The 19,159-nt window shown below is 44.7% G+C and overlaps 1 long non-coding RNA gene across 1 annotated transcript; it reads right to left on the minus strand.

Annotated features, from left to right (window-relative positions):
* Positions 1-10,647: 10,647 nt before the first annotated feature.
* Positions 10,648-17,110, minus strand: LOC118670547. Its single transcript, XR_004972375.1, has 7 exons — positions 16,851-17,110; positions 16,540-16,720; positions 15,334-15,532; positions 14,310-14,463; positions 14,029-14,208; positions 13,713-13,781; positions 10,648-10,736 (listed from the first exon to the last, which is right to left on the minus strand). It is a non-coding gene; the product is annotated as an uncharacterized LOC118670547 (long non-coding RNA).
* Between the last annotated feature and the right edge of the window lie 2,049 nt (positions 17,111-19,159).

Below are 19,159 nucleotides of genomic sequence, written 5' to 3' on the forward strand. Positions count from 1 at the left end.
GTGTGCAGGAGGCAGCTGATCGATGTTTCTCTCTCATCGATGTTTCTAACTCTCTATCTCTCTCCCTTCCTCTCTGTACAAAATCAATAAAATATTAAAAAAAGAATTTTATTAGGCATCTATCTATTTGTATGCTCAGATTTTATTTTTATAGTTTTTTAAATTGACTTCAGAGAGGAAGGGAGAGGGAGAGAGAGATAGAAACATCAATGATGAGAGAGAATCATTGATTGGCTACCTCCTGCACACCTCACATAGGGGATTGAGCCCACAACCCAGGCATGTGCCCTGACCGGGAATTGAACCGTGACCTCCTGGTTCATAGGTCGACGCTCAACCACTGAGCCACGCTGGCCGGGCTTGTATGCTCAGATTTTATAATTTACTATGTGATAGCATTTCAGGTTTTATATTCTGTGTGGGTTTTTTTTTTACATTCAAATTGCAACTGAGAAATGCAATCTATTCAGTCTTTCACTCAATACATTTTGATGGAAGACCTATTAGGTATTGGGCCAGGTGCTAGGCTCCAGGATAAACAAATAAAAGCAACACAATCCCTGCCCTCCACAAACCCACAATCACTGAGCCCACGTTTTGTACTAAAGTGTGTTTTCACCAAGAAGGCCAAGCCCTTTCAGCATGGATGGGCAGGATCATAGTGAGACTTTAATTGGGGGAAGGGAGACCTCTGAGCCTGAGGATTGGAGCAGGGGCACCCATTCCTACTGTACCAAGACGGACTGACTTCCAGGAGCACAGCCATGTACAAAGTAAAGGTGATGAAAAGAGAGAACAGCAGAAGTACCCTCAAATAGAAATTGGTATTTGGTGATTGAAGATCTAACTTCATTCCATTATGTCAGATTCTTCAGGTATATTTGTTTGTTAGTCCCTTCTTTTTTTTTTTTAATATATTTTATTGATGTTTTACAGAGAGGAAGGGAGAGAAAGAGTTAGAAACATCGATCAGCTGCCTCCTGCACACCCCCTACTGGGGATGGGCCCGCAACCAAGGTACATGCCCTTGACTGGAATTGAACGTGGGATCCTTCAGTCTGCAGGCGGACGCTCTAGCCACTGAGCCAAACTGGTTAGGGCTGTTAGTCCCTTCTTGACGCAAGAAGATAAGAATGCTCAGCTGGGCCCCGGCTGGTTTGGCTCAGTGGATAGAGTATCAGCCTGTGGACCAAAGGGTCCTAGGTTCGATTCCGGTCAGAGGCACATGCCTGGGTTTTGGGCTCGACCCCCAGTAGGGGGCATGCAGGAGGCAGCCAATCGATGATTCTCATCATTGATGTTTCTATCTCTCTCTCCCTCTCCCTTCCTCTCTGAAATCAATAAAAAATATATTACATAAAAAAAAAGAATGCTCAGCTGGGAGCTTATTGTAAGAGAGGAAAGAAACCCTCTTGACAGCTGCCCTTCTAGGTTTCATGGAGCACAATTTCATACAGGTTACCGCGCTGTTTTCATCTCAACTCTTCATTGCAAAAACTGGGCACTACCTTACGCCACCTTAATCATTTAAAAAATGGTGGTGGGTATTATACAACCACAGGCGCCTGAGGCAGTCAGGGACACCTGTGAGGGATCGGAGCCAGGAAGTGGACATGAAGGATCAGAAGCCAAGACTCTTACACGGCCTCCCTCCCTCTCTCCGCATGGCCTCTCCATGTCTGCTTCACGACGCACGTCTATTTCTTCCTTTTCTCTCCACTTACCAGCCTTGCCATAGCTTCATGTCCCTTTGCTCCAGACACGGGCAGAGACAGCTCGCAGACCCAGTTCCAAAGTCCCAGAAAAGAGATCTGATTGGATCAGCTCGGATGAAACCTCCATCCTTGGCTTCAATCCCCTGAGGCCTGGAAGGTGGAACTACATAGCACAATCATGCCTGTCCCTAGGAGCCATCAGAGTGTGAAAGAAGGGCAGTCCCGGCGACAGGGTTAGCCGTGCACTAAGCCACACTACGAAAGGTGTCTACTAATCTTCGGGTGTCTTGTCATCTCTCCACAGAAAGCGTCCCTCGCTCCCTGTGCTGGGGGCACTGCTTTATGGAGACTCAGAAACGGACCGTCTCTGCTACTCTCACTCAGTTTCTCCCCTCTTATTCTCTACCTCATGGCGTCTGCTTACCTGCAGCGACTACTGTTTTCTACTTACTGCCAGTCTCCCTGTCTCTTGGCTTCTGCGCCATTTTACTGGCCAACATCTCTCTGAGTGAATGGAATTCACTCTCCCTCCCCAAATGTAGACTGGGGTGGATCTCAACTGACCTGTAGCTCTCTCTGGGTCAGTCATTAGTCCATCAGTTCATCAATCCCTAGTCCTATCAACTGTGGCCTGGGTAGTGGAGTTACGAGTCTACAGAACAGAAACCAGGAATAAAGAACTGTTTGCTACTGCTTTTCCTGGGAGAGAACTTCAGGCCTGTCAGTTTTCCTCAAAAGGTACTATGGGCTCCTAGGACTCAGGCCATAAAATACCTGCTCTGTCATTGGACATAAAGTGAGCTGCTATGGGCTTTTTAAATTTTCAAACAATAACTAGTTTAGCATTCCTTATATACTCGCTAAAATTACTACTATACTATCCAGTGTACCACTGCACCCTCAATTGGTATTTTAACAAGACTTATACTCTTCAATTACCTACTTCTGAGAATCTTAAGATGAAAAGGGGAAAGTAATGAACAGATTAAAGGAACAAACTCCGCACCACAAAATTATGAAGACTGTTGTAGTACTTCTTGGTGACTACGGCCTTACGTTCTTGGTGGTAAGATAGTGATTCTTCTTGTAAAATCCTCTGTAAATTGTTTATTTAAGCAAGTAGAGACAAGGAGTATCTCTCTCCTGCCCCGCACTGAGAAATATGAGCTAATTACTATTAAATGTTACACTGTTTCAACTCTCCCCATTAATTAGGGGGAAATGTAAATTAGGGGAAAGTGAAGTCAGAGGCAAGAATGTCACTGAGAACAAAACATACTCCAATGGGAGTTCTAGAAAGAGACAGATACATCATGTTACACAAGATGTGTAGGATCTTACAAAAGATCCTAAATATTTTGATCTCCTAGATACAAGCCCAGCTACTAATTCATTTATGGACTAAAATATCCAGTTACTGGTAAGTACCTCCCTATTACCAGAGATTTTCAATCTTTTTTATCTCCTAAACTAAACTAATTACTAAAATTCTTCAGCACACCAAAAAATATATTTTTGCAGATCTGACTAAAAAAAAAAAAATAGGTATGATTTTGATTCATTCACACTGAACGGCTGTTGTTGTTTGGGCTGTTGTCATTTTTTAAATTTGACAACCTAAGGGAAAAGAGGTCAGTGCCCCTGACTAAAGAGTCAAGTATTGCATGTTTTAAAAATTCTTGGGGCGGCCCTGGCCGATATAGGTCAGTTGGTTGAGCATCGTCCTGTGCACAGAAAAGTCGCTGTTCTATTCCAGCTCAGGGCACATGCCTAGGTTGTGGGTTTGGTCCCAGTCGGAGTGTGTATGGGAGGGAGCCAATGGAAGTTTATCTCTCACATCAATGTTTCTCTCCCTCTCCTTCCTCTTTCTCTAAAAAAATAAATCAATGAAAACATATTTTTTTATAAAGTTCTTGGGGCACACCACTGTGCCTGCTGCAGCACGTGGGTGGAAATCCCTGCCCTACACTGAAGAAGCAGAGCCCTGCCGTCAGGAAGGCCTCGTATGCAGGACTAGAACAAGCTAACCCTAGGTGCACCAGCCCTTCTCAGGCTTGTCGCTGGAGAAAACTCCACTGAGATCTGGTGAGAGTTATCTGATTAATAGCCACAGAAGGGCAATCTCTTCTACACGCCACTCAAGGAATCTTGGGCAGGGGAGGGCTTGCATCCCTGACATGTATGGTAATCCTATTATGGTAATGGAGTCTGATCCAACTTCATACCCGCTCTCCACAGGGGGAAACGCTGGTCAGAATCACTCTCCTCTCTTGATATGTCTCGCAGTAACAGTAATAACCCTATGCCACCACCACTGAAAACAGTTACAAAGGTTTTGCTCATGCTCTCCCATTCTGGCTCTGTTCTAGTTGTTGTTTTTACATTTATCTTTTAATTACAGTTGACACAATATTATATTCGTTTCAGGTGTGCAGCTTAACGACCAGCCGTTTATACACCTTATGAAGGATCAGCCCAGTACGTCTTTGTCTAAATCACCAGGCAGGCCCTGAGAAGGGACTACAATGCAGCAGCTAAGACCTCAGTCTTTGAGGCCACACACCTGGGCTTGGATCCTGGTCGTGTGACTGGGGCAAGTTATTGGAACTCTGTACCCAGTTTTCCTGTCTGTAACGGGAAAACAATAAGACTACTACTTCCTAGGGTCACTGCAAAAAGCAAACATAATGATGCATATAAAATTGTTAGCACACTGTCTGGAGCATTGTAAGTTATTTACTATTGTACTCATCATATCCAGGGCAACGCCACAACCTATATTCATGTCCCGCAAAAGGTTTAGTATTCCACAGACTCTCAGTAAAATCGTAAGTAAACTGAACCAACTATAGCTATTGGAGTGGAGAGAAAGGGGGGAGGCAAGGATACCTAAGAAAAACACTCAATATATTCAAAGGGAAGCAGTTAAAGAAAATAGCCCCAGCTACTAAGACTTGCAAAGTACCTACAGATTTTCTAACAATTAGTCCCTTACGAAAGGTTTTGTTTGTTCCTTGGGAAGATTCTGAGATTTTATTTAATTGCCCTAAATTTCGTCCCAGGTCCTGGCAATATTCTTCTGGCATTCTCTACTGCTTGAAGCTTCTGGACAGGCCAGCCAAAGCTCAGCCCTGGAGCAGTTCTGTTCTCCCCCAGCAGCAACTCTCCATTGTTAATTATGGAGGGTTTAAAAGAAGAGATTGTTTAAGGGATGGTTGGCTTTGTAAACAGCCCCGAGACAGTGGGACTAACCCTGGCTGGTATCGGGAGCCAGTTCAGGAAGGAACCAGCCCTGAGGCTGGGGGGAATTCCAGAATGAGCAAACTTTATGATGGCCTCTATAAACCCAGCTTGTAACAAATCCAGAGGAGAGCACACAGGACTTGCATTCAGGGGATTAAATTAAATGTTGATCCTAATTCAGGCATCCATAGTGTCTGAGCATATTCAGTAAATCTTATTCATTCATTCATTCATTCATTCATTCATTCATTCATTCCATATTTGTTGCTCATCAACCATGCTAAGTACTGGAAATACAAAGAGGAATAAAAACAGTTATCTCTAAAACATATAGATATTGTTAAAAAAATAAGATAACAGGCCCAAAATGGATAAGCGTGCTAAATCTGATGTCGCCAAACTGAGTCTTAACTTAATGAATTTCGGCTCTCCCAGAAATGCAATCTTAAACCAGGAATCACCTGATCAGCACTAACTGCTTAAGGTAATTTTCCCGACTGGCCCGTGCCATCTCCAAAAAGGAAAGTGACCTTGCAACAACCAACCTGCTTTTTGCATAGCACAAGCTTCCTTGTTTCCGCTCCTCTGCCTGCAAAAGTCTTTCATTTTGTACACTCTCAGAGCAGTATCTGCTAGATTGGCTGCTGCCCGATTTGAATTAATTTTTGCTCAGTTAAACATTAAAATAATTTTAATATGTCTCAGTTTATCTTTTAACAGGTGCTATCAGTCCAAACGATGATTAGAAAAGAACCACAATGGGAATTGGTCCAAAGGCCAAAGACAAATATGAAAAATTGAGAGAAATATTTCTAAACAGATGACAGATGAAAGTTGTCATATAAAGAAGGATCATACATCGGGGTTAAAAGATGGATACGAAGCTTAAGTGGGAAATGGACATGATCAGAGCGCTCTGTAAATGGAAAGTAAAAGTGATGCTCAACTTCAGTAATAATCAAAGAAATGCAATTTTGCAATAATAATAACACCACTCTGCCTATCAAATGGGTAAAGATCAGCCAGTGTGGGGGTGGGAAGGGTTAGGGAAAAAGGCCCTTCATGGGCTGCATGTGGGAATGTAAAATGGGTCAGTGTTTTTCCAGAGCCATCTGAAAATAAGTCCAAAAGCCATTAAAATCAGAAAATGTTTATATTCTTTGGCCTCACATACACACTTGAAGGCATTTATCCCAAGGAAATAGAAAGATATAAAAAACTTTTGTTTGTAAAAATGTTCATTAGAGTTCTGTTTCTAATACTATAAAATTGGAAAGAACCGAAATGCCCAACAACAGAAACTGATTAAATAAATTATAGTTCATTAATATAATGAACTAGGATGCAGCCATTTGTTCCAAATATATTTCTGTCCCATCCTCTTTCAGAGACTCCCATTACAGATATATCACAGGCCACTTGAGTTGTACCAGAACTCACTGATGCTCACTCTTTCCTCTCCGTTTCCTGAAGACATTACTGCCCTGGAGTTTTCAGCCTGCCTGGTAAGTGCGGAAAGTAAGCCTTGGCAGCCAAAAGCAGTCCTCAGGCAAAGAGATGGGGTGTTGGCAGCTGGAAGTAGGACAGGCATAATGGAAATGGTGGCCAAGGAGATACCGGCAGAGCCCCAAAGGCTACTTTTGTCTGAAACCTTCCCTTTCCTAGTTCCAGATCCCACTCTGACTTCTAACCAACATCACAGTCCACTGATATACCAAGTGCATCTTCACACTGAGGTAAAAAATCATGCCCTGAGCAGGTTCAGGGGCAGGAAGGAATGCATGTACAAACCAGGACGGGGAACGGGAAGCCGTATTCACAGGGGTAAGCTGTGCGCTGGTGAAGGCTGTACAAGAGCCCTAGCTATCTCCTCCTGCTGCTGGATGGCCAGCCACACAAAGGCTTCTTCATCTTTGTCACGGCCCATCCCGGTACTGGCAGGTGATGCTCGGCAGATTACACGCAAACCGGGCAGGTAAGGAGAATAACTGGGCCGCCATGGGCCTGGGAACTAGGATGGGGAGGCGGAAAGGAGTCAGACAGGCAAGGGACAGGCTGACTGACAAAGGAAAGGGTGCCAGCACTTACAGGAGGGGCCTGTCAGGAACGTGGGAGGAGTTGTTCCTTGGCCAGAGGAGAGAAGCACTGACCATGAAGAGGTACTTGTTTGAAAAGAACCACTTGATTCAAAGTAAAACAAAAAACAAAACAAAAAAATGTTATCCCTTGAAAAGCCAACTTCCAGCTAATCTCTGGAATGAGAAAGAAACCCCCTATGATTCAATGCCATGCCCCAGGGTGGCAAAACACACACACACACACACCTCTCACCCAGCTGTAAACTGGTAAACCAAAGACATCTTCTGTGGGCATTTTAGTATTTATGAACCACTTGACAGCTGATTAAACCCAGATGTGCACTGCACACACACACACAAAACACAACCAAACAGGCCTTCCCAGCATGCCACACCCTCTCACCCCAGCACTGTGCCTCTGAGTGCCAACTCCTGTTACATCAGGATCTGGGGCTCTGTGACACAGGCCCTCACATCCTAGTCCAGGACTGGCCACGCCCCTCACTCTCTCCATCCAGATATAGTCCCGCCCCTGCCACCATTACCACACTTTCTACCACTGCTTCCATCCAAGGAGCTGAGAACCTAGAAATCTGGGGGTTCACCGTTTTCTCTTGGAATCCCTCCATTTTTTGAAAAGCTTTTCAGTGAATTCTGCCATGTATAGTAACCAAAATTTATTACCTCTGGATTTCTCAAACTAGGGTCCACATGGACCTACTGACATGGAAGCTACAGGCTACCCCAGGGGCATCTTCCCAACGGTCGATTTCACTGGATGCTACTAATTTAACACATTGTACACTAAGAAGAAAGATTTGGAACACTCGTGCACTGCTGGTGGGAATGCAGACTGGTGCAGCCACTATGGAAGACAGTATGGAGTTTCCTCAAAAAGTTAAAAATGGAACTCCCATTTGACCCAGTGATCCCACTTCTAGGACTATATCCCAAGAAACCAGAAACACCAATCAGAAAGGATATATGCACCCCTATGTTCATAGCAGCACAACTCACCATAGTGAAGATCTGGAAACAGCCTAAGTGCCCATCAGCAGACGAATGGATTAGAAAACTGTGGTACATCTACACAATGGAATACTACGCTGCTGTAAAAAAGAAGGAATTCTTACCATTTGCAACAGCATGGATGGAACTGGAGAGCATTATGCTAAGTGAAATAAGCCAGTCAATGAAAGAAAAATACCACATGATCTCACTCATTTATGGATAATAAAGACCATTATAAACTGATGAACAAAAATAGATACAGAGGCAGAGCAGTATCGAACAGACTGTCAAACTACAGCGGGAAGGCCAGGGAGGGTTGGGGAGCTGGAAGGGGTGGGTAAGAGATCAACTGAAGGACTTGTATGCATGCATATAAGCATAACCAATGGACACAAGACACTGGGGGGTAGGGGAGGCTGGGGGAATGTCAAGGGGGAAAAAAAGGAGACATATGTAATACTCCTTGTAATACGTTAAGCAATTAAAAAAAAAAAGAAGAAGAAGAAAGATTTGTTGTGGAAGAAGACACACAGGGATGGGGTTGGAATGCTGATGTGAGAGAAGTCTGGGCCAAGGCCACCCCAATGTCAGTGAGGCGTACATGCAGCCATGCTCCTACCCTAGGCTGCAGTGGAGTTACAGATACCACCGCGCCTTCCTGGGAGAGCAAGCTCTGGCCTAGGGTCCAGGCTTGGCCAGTGTCCTGAGGCGGTGTCTGCTGAGGGAAGCAGGGGCTGAGGGGTTTCATGGTAGCCAGGGGCAGAGGGGAGAAGGGGATGGGGTACAAATGTTCAGTTATAAGAATAACTTTTGAGGATCTAATGCATAGCACAGTTACTATAGTTAATATGGTATTGTTTACTTGAAAGTAGATCTTAAGCATTCTCACAAAAATAAAAGTAACTATCATGTGATGTATGTGCTAATTATCTTGATCTTTATAATCATATATATATGTCATCATATTGCACACTTGAAATATATACAATTATATTTTTCAATTATTCCTCAATAAAGTTAAAAATAAAATTTACAAAGTATCAGCCCCCTAAGAAACATCAGAGACAGCCAGACCCTACCAAATTTATTAACGTTCATAGGGACCTTAGAGACCATCGAGGCCAGTGCTCTTGGACTGAGAAGGAAAACAAAGTCAAGAAGTAAACTGACTTGCTAAAGCCACTCAGTTAGCTAGGAACAAGGCTGGGCCTGGAGCCCATGGCCGGTAGCATTGGCCTCTCCCACGGCAGTCTGTTGCATTGCCTGGAATCCCACCATCAAAATTTCCCCTTCTGAATTCACGAGCCCTAACTCCGCCCATAAGCAGTTAGATGTCCCTGTCGAATGTGCCAAAGCACACTGCCCCTCCTCTTTCACCCGGTGTTATTATTGCCTGTTTAATTGTCTGTCCTGCCCCCCAAACAGATCTTCTTGTAAGCGCCATCCGGGTAAAGAGAAGGTATTACTTGCTTGCCGTTAGAATCTAGTACATAGTGGGTTCTCATAATTAATATCTTCATAGTCACTGTTTGGAAAAATAAATAAATGAGTGAATGAATGATCACCACCTCCTCATAGCACAGCCCTTGTAAGGCTGCAGGGGGCTTGGTATAACCAGCTAACCTCCTCCTCAACGCTAGCCGAGACAAGGTTGATGATTTGATGAGAAAGAGAGGAAACAAATCCACAAGAGCATTTTGAGGAAGACAGGCTGAGGCGAGAAGCCCAGCGGAAGCATAAAAGTCCAGAGCACCCGACTCAGATCAAGAGACTCGAGTTCAATGAGACGGAGGAGACAGGAGGCCCCGTGCAAACAGCCTGGCCTGCGATTCTGTGTAGGACTTGGCCCAGCCAGGGCCTGATCTCCTCATGGAGCAGCAGGTGTTTCCAGCCAGAAACTTTGCTCTCCTTCTCCTTCACAAACACAACTCCTGAGCCATTAATTTCTTCCATTGTGCAGGGAGCCTGCCAGGACTTTCCTGGAGCTGATGAGTCATGTTCCCTGAGCACAGAACATCTCCCGAGGGAAGGGAGGGCTGTGGGGCATCCCACACCCCAGGGACGCTCTGCCCAAGGGTGCCCAGACTCAGAAGCACCCAGGAAAGGCCCTGTCGGAGGCGCTGGGATAAATCCCGCAGGTGCCGGGAAAACTTTGCTTGGTGGTCGGGGCTGCAGGAAACCAGGCACTCCTAGTTGCTAAGGTTAAACAGAAATGAGACATCAGACCTGTCTTCGCTTTCTGTTCCTTTGAGTTCCATTTCCCAGGAAGGATTACTACGAAGAGAGCGCTCAGAATGTCTTGACTGTAGATCCGAGTTCATCTGGATTTGCTGGCGGTAGACACATAGACTCTCTTTTTTTTTTTTTTTTTTTTTAAATATATTTTATTGATTTTTCACAGAGAGGAAGGGAGAGAGATAGAAAGTTAGAAACATCGATGAGAGAGAAACATCGATCAGCTGCCTCCTGCACATCTCCCACTGGGGATGTGCCCGCAACCCAGGTACATGCCCTTGACCGGAATCGAACCTGGGACCTTTCAGTCCGCAGGCCGACGCTCTATCCACTGAGCCAAACCGGTTTCCGCGGTAGACACATAGACTCTCTTGACTGATGGAAAACATCAAAGGCAGGAGGGACAGGAGAAGAAAGGGTGGCCTTCATGACCTGGGCTGGCACCCACAGAAACCTGCAAAACAAATGCAGAAATCGCAGCCCCTTAGGTTTTCACACACTTTGCAAGGTTGTCTTGACACTGTGGAGCATGCCTACTTGTTATAATCTCACGTGAGTCCATTTAGTCAGCCCCTGCTGGGTGCTGGGTGCCAGGACTGTGTTAGATTTGTGGTTTCCAGAAGTTATCCAGAATCTTTTGCTTCCTTAAAACTCTAACATGTCACCCACCTAATACTGGTCCTGCATGTTAATATTCCCTTTGGGATATGAATACCATTCCTTTGGCCCAAATGACCAGGGCAACAGAGACAGTCTGGGAATTTGCTTCCACTCCAAATGCTATTGTGTTCCGGTTTCTTTTTCTGCTCTCAGCTTTCTGTGGAATACACTCCTTTTTACTTCTCTCCTTCTGTTTGTCACACAGCCTGATACAGTCACATGCACCACACACACAGAGAGATACACACACATAGGGAGCTAAAATCGTGACGATAATGGAAAGACGCTTCACTCTTGGTATTTCTGTTTCCTCGTCTGAAACTGAGAGTGTTGATGAAGACAGGCTCTCAGGACCCTTCCAAGTCTCTCCCTGAGACCCTGAGGTTCTGCGCAGACAGGGCTGAGCACCCAGGTCACGAGCAAAGTGAAGACCAGAGACGCTGACATTCTGGGGCTGCTGAGCTGCTCTGCTCCGTGCCCAGCATGGAATAGTCTGAATTACAAGACACTCGGCACAGTTCAGCCACGTCCAGGAAAGGAGGAGAGCTGTGCTACTGGGGTAAGGGAATAACAGTTAAGTGATGAAAGGATCAACATCCTTTAGGTAGCTGACTTGTTTCTAGGTCTTTACCCAGAAGGTGACTCTGACCTGCGATTGGGAGAGGAGCCTGGGTTGGCAGCAAGCTAAGGGAGAGCAGGCAAGAAGAGGGATGGCTTCTATCCCTCCTTCAACTGGACGTGAGCCAGGCAGCATTGATGCCTGGCCCCTGGAAGCTTCTTCAAAGCTGTGAGGGACCAGAACACAACCCACCTCCAACCCTTATAGAACAAGACAGAAAATATTCTCCCCCCCTCACCTATTCCTACAGTGTAACCCCAAAGAATGGATAAAGGTGCAAATAGAGAAGGGACAGGATAGCCCAGAATGACCATATTGATTTGTATTAAAAGGGCAAGGACTGCCCTAGCCGATTTGACTCAGTGATTAGAGCGTTAGCTCTCGGACCGAAGGGTCCTGGGTTCAATTCCGGTCAAGGGCATATACCTCAGTTGCAGGCTCGATCCCCAGGCCCAGTCGAGGCACGTGCAGGAGGCAACCAATCGATGTGTCTCTCTCACATGGACGTTTCTCTCACTGTTAATGATAGCCGTGCCTTCACAAGGTCTCGTCTTTTGCCGGGGCTTCAAACTTTAGGAATCCAACGTTTGCTAGAAAGTCCTTTCTCTGAGAACATTGCTGCCTTCCTGAAACCACGGACTGGGGGGGAGAAGCCAAATAGCTTCTTTTCAAACGAAGGTCATTCATTATTGCTCATAAACAGTCATCATCGGTGTGACCTGCCTGCCTCAAAGCCTTGAGCAGAACATGGTCATGTGAGGCTTCGACCCAGAGCAGAATGGCAGGCATTCGGAGGGGCGCAGCCCCTCACCTCCCTTTCCGCCGGGACATCGGAGAATCCAAATGCTTGTTCACTGCAGCCGAGAGGCCTCCCCGCAACCTGCCACGTCATAAGCTGCCCCTGCTGATGTTCCTCTCGGGAACCCCACTTAGCACAAACATCAGGTGCTTGGTGTTGTGCACTGAAAACCTACACATGAGAAGCTGCTTTGGGGACTGTTAGCTGCAGAAGCTAAATGTTGTTCCCGCCTCCAAAAGATACTGGCATTGAACATTAGCCTCAGATATCTACATAACAAACACTTTTCCTTGCAATTTTACTCTAAAACAGGAGGGACGTTATCTCAATTGTGTCAGAGGTTTTGTCTATCTCTGAAGAATGGCGTTATTTAGGAAGCATTTGGGGGGGGGGGGGCAAATAGCTTTTAGCACAATCCTGTCTTATTAGGCCAGGCATGGAAGGAGTCTTGTCCTGCTGTGTTACTGAAGCCCAGGTTTGCTCCTGCCTTTCTCTGATCCCCTGGGTATCTCCATTTTATTATTTGACTCCTCATCAACACTGTTCCCAAAAGAGGAGCAAGAGAAAACAGAGGTCCCCGGAGCTGGGTTGGTTAAGTTCCTACTCCTTTGGATGTCTGTGGACAATATTTCCATTTTTAATGTGATGTTCCTCCTTGATTCAGAGAAGTTAGTCTCATGGGGGATTTGATGTGAGATGGCAGGTGAATTTTGAGCCAAGGTCAAAAACAAAACTTTAGAATTCAATACAAAAGAACATTCCTTCACTCTTCCAATAATAAAAAGTGTAAAGGATTTTCCGAACGACATGCAAAAATGTGAAAGGTTTTTTTCCATGGGTTGCTTTACTTGAAGTTGATGTGAAAGAAGAAAGAAACTGGATTCATGACCTCTGGGCTCTCGGTCCAAAGATATAGAGACGCAAGCTGGAAATAGAAAGAAAGGGAGGTGGCTGTCTGGGGTTAGGGCAGACTGACCAGGGCTGACCATCTGTGGCCATTAGACGAGGCTGCTCCAAACACAGCAGCCAGAGAGCAGCTCTGTGATCTAAGGCCCTCGTGATGTCTTCCACACTCACATGAAAAGGCCGTGGTGTGCCTCTCACGACCCTAATTTTACTTCCAAAGGTTTGAAGGAATACACACTTAACTACGATGTTGAATGAGAGTTCTTACAGCCTCGAGTACCACACCGGCCCTAAGAGCCATTTCCAGCAAAGTCTGACCATACTGTCATCTATGGTCATTACAAATAGGCTATCGGAACCAACCCCAGAAATTGCAACCATTACCAAAAAGAAAAGAATAACTACATCTAAACCAGAGCAGGCTTCAGTGATTAAAAAATGCTTACCTCGTACCATCAAGAAGTACTGTGTCATAAAGCAGGATTAGAGGCTCTGCCCCACTGTAGGCATATCTCCTGTATGAAAGATGGTACATTATTCTCTATGGCTACTTAATATTATATATCTGACAACTAGAACCCGTAACTCTGAAGAAAAACAACAGCTTGATCATTTGCACAGTCATTTCTCCAAGGTTAACTGGAGCAAGAAACATTGAGGAGAAGCATCTGCTGTATTCTCCATGCCAAAGGGAAGGAGGGAGTGTATTGATTGGTGACCGGGCTGTTTGTAGGGTTATCATTCACTTGGCATTGGAATTACCTTGTTGAGAACGTAAAGGTCAGAAGCTTGTGGATCCTTCTGACTTGGCCCAGAAGCAGAGTTCAGGTTCCAGGTGGTCAGGACCAGACACGCCTGCAACAGCTCTCTGACCAGACATGATGTAGGTGGGGCTGCATCCGCATCCCTTGACAATCGATGGAGACTCCTGGCAGGTGTCCTCTGAGAAACGCAGAAAAGAAGGGAAGGGTTTCACAGACTGTACTTGGGGGAGAGATAACAAATTAAAAGTTAGTATGTCTGAGTCAGAAAAGGGACTTTACCGGGGTAAGTAGGTACTGATCATATTGGAGATCTGGGGAGAAAACAAATTGCATTTGGCAGCATGACAAGGAACGGTTCCACGTGTCAAGGTTAAAGAAAATTCTCTCCTATTTGAAGTGAGACTTGCATTGGAACCTGCAGAAAGGCTAGCACCTGGGTAGGAGAGAAATAACTTTAAGAACTTAAAAGTGGTATGTTTCATCCTAGTTGAAATAGAAAATTAACATGGAAAATAATGAGAAAGTGGTTAAGCGAGAGGTTGGCCTTCTATCTCTGGCTATAACAACACGAGAAATTTTATCCTGAGGGCAACTTCACTCCATTGGGAGCAGCTGCCTGGAACGATGTGTCAAGGATTCTAAGGCAGTGTTTGCACTTCTGAGGGAAGAGTCATGATCAATTAGCAATGCCTGCCCTGGGCGCTGGATGGTGATGGCCATGCTGCACATCTGCTGATCGGGTCTTATAGTAAGGAGCACCTTAGAGGTCTGAAAGCAAGATAAGCTCCATTAAACAGAGATCTGCATGTTTACTGCGAGAGAAAAATTGCCCCCAAATTTTAAAATGTCAAACATTGTGCTGAAAGAAAGATGCAATCATGATTATATCTTAGATTTAACTTGTCTGCTGTTTCATTCGACAAATGTCTTCATATGCCTGCCCGCCAGAAGCTTGGCACCAGGAATAAAAATGGGCAATAGCAATGGCTTCTGCGTTCCAAGAGCTCACAGTTCAGGCAGGGAAATAGGTAAGTGACTGACTACCAGAGCTGCAGGGGGGTCAGCTGAGGACACTGTAGTAGGTTGGAAAATGGAGCCCAAGGATATCCACAACCCCAATCCTGGCCCCTGCGATGCAATGTACTAGTATATGGAGAAAGGCGGGGAGAGGGCGCTTTGCCGATGCGATTAAGGTAAGAATTTTGAGATGGGAATTTTAGCCCAGATTATCTGAATGGACTGTATGCAAATGCATGCACGTACATCCTTATGAAAGGGATGCAGAGGGGAATTTGGTACATACCACGGAGGAGAAGACGATGGGCCCACAGGGCAGAGAACAGAGTGATGCAGTCACAAGCCGATGCCGAGGAATGATGGCGGCCACCGGAAGCTGGAAGCCAGAAGAGGCAGGGAACAACGTCTCCTCCAGTCTCTGCGGGGAGCAGGGCCCCACCACCGCTTTGATTTCGGCCCAGTGATGCTGATTGCAGACTCATGATCTAAAAGAATACATTGCTGTTGAGTCCACACATTTTCTGATACTTTGCTATGACAGTCATAGGGAATTAATACATAGTTTGCAAGCGTGTAGGAGAGTGGCTCATTCAGGGTTCCTGGGTCAAGCTTGGGGATTGATTCTGGCTGATTTAAACCAAAAGACTCCCCTGAAAGGCTCTGAAGGTTCTTTTTTTTTTAAAATATATTTTATTGATTTTTTACAGAGATGAAGGGAGAGGGATAGAGAGCTAGAAACATCGATGGGAGACAAACATCGACCAGCTGCCTCCTGCACACCCCCTACTGGGGATGTGCCTGCAACCAAGGTACATGCCCTTGACCGGAATCAAACCTGGGACCTTTCAGTCTGCAGGCCAACACTCTATCCACTGAGCCAAACCGGCCAGGGCTGCAGTTCTCTTATGTGATGTTTACAGGACCTAGAGGAGCTGGAAGAGCAAGCTCAGAAAAAGGGGATGATCCCAGCATTAAAAAGGATCACTACCCTCTCCATTCTTCCGTCTTTATTATTTCCCTCCTGATTACAAAGTGTGAAGTCAATCCAAAGGGTTATTGAAAGGAAAAAGGGAGAATTTGGGGTTGAAGCAAAAGAGAGACCATGTGTGACCCTTCTGTACTTCACTGTACTACGTCCTCGGCTTTTTGGCTTGGAATCCCCTATCCATCACCAACACTGAGAGCAACTCAGGAAGTGTGTATTACGTTGCTTAGCAACCCGCACTGTTTGTGTGACTAACTCCTTGCCTGGACATATATGAGTATAACTTTGTCTCCCTGCAGATTATAACTGAGTCACACGTCTGATTTTATGAGATCAGGGGAGAATAAAAGCATTACTTGCCCAGGTGGTGGCCTGCAGCTACTGAAATGAAGCAGAGCTCTAAGACCTTCAGGTGAGATGACTCAGAAGACTACAGGGAGGGCAATGAGGATGAACAGGGATGGCATGTTTCAGGAATAGACTGGAAATAAATCCTATTAATATCACCCTTCCAAAGAGGCACAGGAGATCCAGTCTAGGGGTGTCTGTCAGCCAGGGCACCAGTGCTGGGCTGAGATGGTCAGTAGAATCAGCAGGATTTATGTCAGACACAGTTGATCTCTTGTCATTGTTCTTAAATTGGGCCTTAATACCCAGAAGTTTCTTGGGAAGATGTAATGCTCATGACCTATGGATAAGATAAAAAAAACAAAACAAAATCATGCTGAACATAAAGCATAGTTGCATATACCCTATACTGCTATTGGTATAAATAAGCCTATAAGCAAGTGATTCGCATTTAAGCCACTGGAACTCACTGTCACTTGGGCCACAGGCTGGTCCTTGGCTGCTTGGTCGGTCTCTCCCTTGCCCTGACATCTTCTTGTCCCGTCATCAAGAGAACCACAATCAAGGAGAGGTGCCACTTAGCAGATGTACACTATAAGCAACTCTCCAACTTCCTTATCTGTAAACTGGGCAAAATATAGGACTTCATTGTTCTGGAAATTTGATGGGATAATATGAATAAAGTATATATCACTGCCTGGCCCATAAAAAAACACTCCATAAATGGTAATAATTTGGATCAGGTTAGAATCCTAGCTCTATCGCTTACCAGCTGTTGATCTTGTACAGACTTTTCACCTAGGTGAGCTTCCATGTCCCCCTTCATAACAATACCAATCACATAGAATTCTTGAGAATATTTAACTGAGATAACATATATAAATGAGCCTGGCGCAGAATGGGGTATTCAACTAGTATTCATTAATCAGTGAAATAACTTTTCTGTTTCTACCCATTTGTTCCCTTTCATGTGGATGAACCTAATGCTTGCATAGTTGGGCTTATGTGGCTCTTTCCTCCAAAAAACCAAATTTCTATAAGTTAATTAGACTTTTATAAACAACTTAATGAGAGAGACCATTTGTGCTACAGTTTGATGTCCCTGGTGCCTGGCACATAGTAGATACACAATAAAATAAAAAGTAAAATTAATTAAAATAATGTAAAATTAGAGTTCTCCTCTGTCCCTGACTTCTTGCCCTGCACTACCTCCCAGCAGCCCCCTATTCCACCTCATAATGTTTCTTGAAATCTTATTTATTGGTTTGATGAAATCGAGGGTGGACTCAGAAAGCACAATAGTGACAATAAAGAATAAATTCTGAATCTTATAGATTATTTCCTTTCCTGTGATTAGAGTTAAGAAAATAACAAAAGATGTCTTTCTTTAAACTAATTAATAACCCAACCATTATGTGGAATTGGTGTGATTGGGTGAGAGGGTGCAATTCATGCATCCCCAAAATTACACAAGTTGACCCACTGGGGTATGGGAAATATTAGAACTTTAATTCAATTAGTACTGTAGTACATGTACAAAATGTATAAATAAATGAGTTCTATTTTGGGGGGTGCATACCCATAAACTGTGATGGAGTTACAGCTTACACAATCAAAACAGTGGTCATTTAAATCATATATTTAATGTTACAGTCCGCCATTATTCTTATACCCAAAACTTACTATTTTAACTTCATTGCCATTTTAACTTCATTACTTTGGATGTGTTAGAGTTACCAGCTTTTGAAGGTCAAATACCTTTATTATATTTATGGGGAAGGAAGGGAAAAACAGGAGGGATGGGATGAGAAGAGAAAAGAGAAGAGGGAAAGAGGACAGGGAAGAGAAAAGACCATGTGGATTAAACTGATAAAATCTCCAGAGAAGAACTTAATCACCTCATGCATCCTGCTAATAATATTTCTATGACTAACACCCCAAGTGATAGACAATGTAGAACAATACACAAACAAAACCCAAGTTTTGTCAGCCGATGTAGACAAAAAGTGGCCCAAATGGAGTCAACAGAGACCAGCTTTCTTCCACAGTAACACAAAGCTCAGTGTGGTCCGGGCCGGATGTCTCATTTGTGCTCTCTTCATCTGCTGGCCTCTCCGGGCCTGTGATCTGGACCGGGTCCTTGGCTATTGACTCCGGGGGCTGTTTATAATGATCTGTCCTGCTGCTCTCTGCTTTTCCGTTCTCTGAAAAGGGATTAAGTCATGACCAGAGGCCCCAAGGCTTCCCTAGGCATGTACAGGGCAGTAGGCCATTCATTCCAAGTGGCTAAATGGTTAGAGGAGTTACCAGAGGCCTCCTTCTTAGAGCAGTGGTTCTCAACCTTGGCTGCACATCAGAATCACCTCCGGAGGATGAGGCCCAGAAATCAGGATTTTAAAAAGATTCCCAGGAGATTCTAACGTGCAGCCACGGTTGAGAACCACTGTCTTAGAGGAATGTTTTTGTTAGATATTAAATAGTTAAAATTTTCCTCTACTCCATTATTGAAGCTTCTCTTTCTACCTAGCCACACAGGCATGAATGTAGGTGTCAGATCTATTTCTACAACTACCAAGAGGGTGAGGTACACCCTATTCCCATGGACAGTCTTGCCCCAACATTCAGGGGCTACTCAGGGCCCATTAAAGCTGGTTTCTGGACACACTCATCTTCTGAGAAGTATTCCCTGTCTGTTATCTGAATAATCATTATTAATAAAACGGTCCACTAGTGAGTCAGCCCAGTCTTGCTTGGGCAAGTCATGACTAAGTCAATTCTC

The sequence above is a fragment of the Myotis myotis genome, unplaced genomic scaffold (assembly GCF_014108235.1).
Source record: "Myotis myotis isolate mMyoMyo1 unplaced genomic scaffold, mMyoMyo1.p scaffold_m19_p_16, whole genome shotgun sequence".
NCBI lineage: Eukaryota > Metazoa > Chordata > Mammalia > Chiroptera > Vespertilionidae > Myotis > Myotis myotis.